The following is a 5,675-nucleotide window of genomic DNA, read 5'->3' as shown; positions in this document are numbered from 1 at the left end:
GTTTTGAACACAAACAAAAAGTCTTCTTTAGGTTAAGGCAAAAAACTACAACTTCTTTAGGTTTAGGCAATTAAAACTTCAACTTCTTTAGGTTTAGGCAACAAAACTACAACCTCTTTAGGTTTAGGCGATAAAACTACAACTTCTTTAGGTTTAGGCAACAAAACTACAACTCCATTAGGTTTAGGCAATAAAACTACAACTTATTTAGGTTTAGGCGATAAAACTACAACTTCTTTAGGTTTAGGCAATAAAACTACAACTTCTTTAGGTTTAGGCAATAAAACTACAACTCCATTAGGTTTAGGCAATAAAACTACAACTTATTTAGGTTTAGGCAAAAAAAACTAGGCTTAGGGTTAAACTTTTCACTGTCTGCACATATAGCTCAGCACGTTTATTAATCTTAGTGGACATTGTGATACCTTCTACAAGCACCCATAAAAATACCAGCACTACTTCTAGCTACTTATGTGAGATGTTTCTATGAGGACTCAAGGATAGGGCTGTCAACTTCTTTAGGTTTAACGCCACCCTCTTGTGGTATTCACGACCTCATAAGTGGAAAGTTTCTGAACGGTCAGAGTTCACGAGTTGTGACTTTTTGTTGATGTTGTCAGAAATGGCGGAGGCCATGGAAGTTCATTTTTCGGTACATAATAAGTGAATATATTCCAGTAATTTTAGTCGTATATTGTAATTCTTTTTAATTTTATAATAGGTCTGAGGAAAATGTTGATATTCCCAACGGCCTCATCTTTCTCCTCTGTCATTAAGCCTTTGCATTTACTGTATTATGTTTCCCACTTGCTAGCTTGCTAAATTGTTAGCCTCTCTGGCTTCTAGACGCCTACAGTAACGTTAATATTGCCGTTGCTTAGCAGCGGTGTTCCCACGACTTAACCACTTGAATTACAAGATAATAATTGAAATAAGAGGCCTGATATATTTGTCGAGTGACTGCTAAAAAAATCATGTCTCCCTCATTATACATACAGGGAAACAATTATCTAAAAAAGCTCAAAACAAAACAAAGCAGTCTGGGAAAACGCATGACGCCCTGAGAGCGAAGAGAAAAGCTGAGGAGTGACAAAGAGGCGGAGAGAGACATGAATGGGGAGGAGGACACCGCATTTAGCCAGCTTCCTGTCTAATGTATGGGAAGTTTTGGCGGCAGAAGTAAGAAAGAGGTAGAGAAGGAGGGAAGGAGAGAGAGAAAGCGAGTTTAGGGGGTAAACAGAAAAGTCTTTGATCCTGGCAGACAGATGTTGAAGAGAAGCTGTCTTTTCTGTGTAAATGGCCCACCTGAGCTGGCAGGTAGCCATATCCAGATGGCTCTTTGTTCCAAACCCAGCGCTAATGAGCAGATAGAGAGATGGGGAAAAGGAAGGGTGGGACTCTGGCAGGGTCAACAAGGAGGGGCGAGAGATTTGGGGGTGGCATGATGGGGTGTTTTTCAGCTGGCGCAGATACAGGACTGTTAGTACTGATGTACGGATTACATCTCATTTACAAGCCTCAAACGTCCCGACTGGACAGCAGGAATCAAACACCTGTGACTCAGAGATCTCACCGATAGCCGATCGCCCGGATGCGCAGGAGCAGCAGTGCACTGCTGTTTTGCATATTCATTACACAATCCCATGCATCAATAGATCAATGGAGATGCATGCTTTCATATGCATACGAACCACGCTGGTGTGCAATACATCAATCACGCTGCAGAATAATCAAATACCACGATCCTCCCCTGGGTCAGTGGATACTGTGGGTACGGGGCAGGACGATGACACCGCAGGTGTTATCTACTTACATCCACTTTGATGTGCAGCCGTGCGTTTGTGTGTGCGAGGGGGGTCGAGTTGAAGATATGTGAAAATATGCAGGTTGAAATAAAGGTAGGAATGTGTGTCTTATCACCACAAATATGAACTGACATACATAGATCTGATTAAGATCATCGCTTGAATTCAGAGAAAAGATTCTTCAATGACCAAACTGAACATTTTATTCTTATGTCCCAGGCAAAACAGTCAGTATCTGAAGAGCAACATCCACATGGACAATATTAACTAAGAAACTAAACCTAGGTTTCTTTTTTTCAAGTTATTCTCATTTACATTGTAAAGCTGCACTGTTAAACCAGGATAATAGACATTTTAGAGGGAGAGATTTTAGGTTTGATGGTCATCACTGACATCCACCAGGCATCAGCAGACTTGACTTTTTATGTATAAAGTAAGGCTACGCTATTTGATTCACAGAGATAATTGACATTCTTAAAGTTTTTTTTTTCTGTAGCTTATGTATGTTTTACCGTCAAAATGCTCTTTTCCCAAGCCCTTCCAAAAACTTGTTCCCACGTGACCTGATGTAGGTTTCTGCATGATGACGCTGCTACATGTACAGTATATATACATCCTTATAGTCAGTGTATGAACGTTGCATACAGTAACTTAGATGGCAGTCGTCACAAAAAAAAAAGCGAACTAACTGATCGATGCAGCGGTAGACCAGCAACTCCTGTGTTTTGCGATGTAAAATGACTTGGTTTGTGAATGGAGTCTGGTGGCTTTGAAGAATGCGATGTCTGATGGCGGGGTAAAGCGGTGAAAATATTCTAAATATAGCGTACACTTAAACTGATATTGATATTTTTTAGGTGGCTAAAATACATTTTTCTGCTGCTCCCGTCCACAGCCGCTAACCTCGCTGTCAGAAAGTGTCTCATCTCATCTCACATTTGATCCGACCTTCATTTAAGCCTTATGGTGCGTTGAGATCAAAATCTTTTTCAGGAGAGACCCGGAGAAAATGGCAGCATAATTACGTCACACAAACTAATACAGAACCAATATTTACAGCAGGAAATAAATTAAAACATTTACACTTTCCACTCTTTAAAACGTGTGTGACTTTGTGTTTAAAATACTTTTTTGTAGTTCAGTCCAAGCAGATGGAGCTGCCCACATAAAAGCCCTTTTACCAGATCTGTATGTACCCTCTGGAAAAACACGAGCAGGGAGCCATGAGAGCGCCGGCTGTAGTTTGACATTGGTGGCGTAAGTAAATATGAATGCAGTGTGGAAGCTGTTCAGGGAGTACTGTGCAGTTCTTAAAAACCCTGATGACAAACATTAAGATATGGGAAGAATGAGATGTTGGTAGAGTGTTGCATTAAGGAGATCTTGGCCAACAAGTCATTATAGTTGAGGTTTGGTTAGGTCTAAGCACAAAAACTACTTAGCCTAGTTAAGATTAAGAAAAGCTCATGGTTTAGGTATAAAAATGACTTGGTTATGGTATTTTGAATGCGATCGTGGTCATGGTTTAAAAAAAATGTTGACCATTGTGTCCAATTCACACTAATTCACAATTTTCTGACCCATCCTGCCACCCCAACCTGCAGGTTTGACTGTGCTAATAACATCATACTTCCACCGTTGTTCCTGACAGACAAAAGCCATAATTCAAATGATCTTTTCATGTGAGGAAATTTCCCATTTCCTTATGTCAGCCATTGTTTTCAGACTAGCAAGGGCTCATATGTCGGGTCATGTGAAATGTGTTGTGTGTTACCAGTGGGCAACATCCGGGTCTGAAAAGTGAAGCCAATGTTGAAGTACCTTAAACCTGCATTCTGTTTAACAGCCAGCAGGGGGCGACTCCTCTGGTTGCAAAAAAGAAGTCTGATTGTATATAAGTTTATGAGAAAATGAACCTACTTCTCACATGATTTATTACCTCAGTAAACAATGTAAACATGAGTTTATGGTCTCAATCGCTAGTTTCAAGTCTTCTTCAATACAGCATGATGTTCATTTAGTAAATTATGGTCCCATTTAGAGTCAAATAGACCATAAAGCAGGGTATGCTTTAGGGCGTAGTCGCTACCACGATGTTGTCCGGTCGGGGAGTTGTCCGTGTTTTCGTCTTAGAACTTTAACCCTTTCACAGTGTGTTTTCAGTTCATGAAAGTTAATTGTAACATTTTGGTTGGCTAAAAATGTTTTAGTCAGCGTTCGGGTGTACTTAGCTTCACTCTCTCGTGTCACTTCTGGTTGAGATGACGACGGCCAAAAACCAAGATGACAACAGTCAAAAACAAAGGTGGCGACGGCCAAAAACAAAGATGGGGATGGCTAAAAACCAAAATGGCAACAGCCAAAATGCCAAACTTGAGGCTTCAAAACGGTAGTCAACAAAACAATGGGTGACGTCACAGTGACTACGTCCACTTCTTATATACAGTCTATGGTGTTAACCCTCACTCAAAATAACAAAAACAACTTTTCCATCCACCCCTACTCAATGTTTTGTCAATAATGCTGAACGATGGACAGTAAGTTTCCATTGCACCAAAGCACCTCCAAACTGCAAGCATAGATCCACTCCCAGAAAACTTCCTAAAAGTGTGCCAATATGCAAAACTGCAGCTGTGAACTACCCTGATAGATATTCTGACAACCCCTGAGAGCTTCCTCTTCCTCTCTTCACCTGCAGTCTGTGGTAGGTATCAAAATGTTCCTCCCTGCTGCTCACTAACAGCTCTGCATGGTCAGAAAAACCTCCTGAGGCCTCTGAACATTTCTTATTTTAACTCGATTTCTTTTGAAGATCATTAAGTTTTACCTTAAACATAAGATATGTCTTTTCAAGCCTTTACTATAATAGAAGTGCTGAGTCAGACTGTATTGAACCACATTCAACATTAGACTCCAATCAAACTGACTTATTGGCTGCTTAAAATGTTTTTCAGGTGCATTGAGTTGTTGGTAGTGTAATGAGGTGTGCGCAGAATGGATCTCAACAGAGAGACAGACAAAGAGTCAGACAGAGAGACTCCTAATCAATAGCTCCTTAATGGTCATCTTTATAGCTGGACAATTGTCCTATCAGCCTGGCGCTCTCTGCTCTCGTCTCTTGCACTCTGGGCGTGGCGGTGCGAGTCAGCCTGCCTCTCTGAAGGACGTCCGGAGAGTTTCAAAGGCGATAACAAATCAAACTGTTCCCTGAATCTAATATCAAACAGGCCTGGTGTCAGCATTTATTAGAGAAATCAGATTCTCCCCCTCCTCCATCCCATCGTCTCCCTCCCACCCTCCCCTCTCCACTCTCCCACTTGCAGTATTCCAACACACAGCGGCCCTTTGAAGTCGAAAGAATGCAGGATCGCAAATTACCCAGGAGACGCAGCTGATAGTCTTTGAAGCCCTCCTTTGATAGTGTTGTTTTTTGTGCTCCCCCTGCATCTCTCTCCCTCCATCGCTCACTTGCTTTTTCCTTCTTTCCACACACAATGTAGCTTGCAAACATTAATGTGCACAATGGCGAGATTACGCACACACATACTGTACTACTGTTCTTGTTTGGATTTATTTATGTCATTTTTAGGGCTGTCAAAGTTAACGCGATAATAATGGTACATGCCCACAGGGGACGTTTTTTTATTTTCACTCGGCACCTGATTGGACGAACGCTTTCCCTCGTGGGCTGCTGCTTCCAGCTTTCAAACCGGAACCAACATGGCGGCTCGAACTTTCTTCTCTTATATCACGAAAATAGTCCACCGATGTGTTGCGTGTTTCTGAAAACATTTGAGGCAAGAAATAAATCATGTAGTTGCTGAATCTCTTTATTTTAGATGTTTAGTTTAAAAGTTTCTAGGGAGTTTG

The sequence above is a fragment of the Sebastes umbrosus genome, chromosome 19 (genome assembly GCF_015220745.1).
Source record: "Sebastes umbrosus isolate fSebUmb1 chromosome 19, fSebUmb1.pri, whole genome shotgun sequence".
NCBI lineage: Eukaryota > Metazoa > Chordata > Actinopteri > Perciformes > Sebastidae > Sebastes > Sebastes umbrosus.
Note: the sequence above shows the minus strand (reverse complement) of the source record.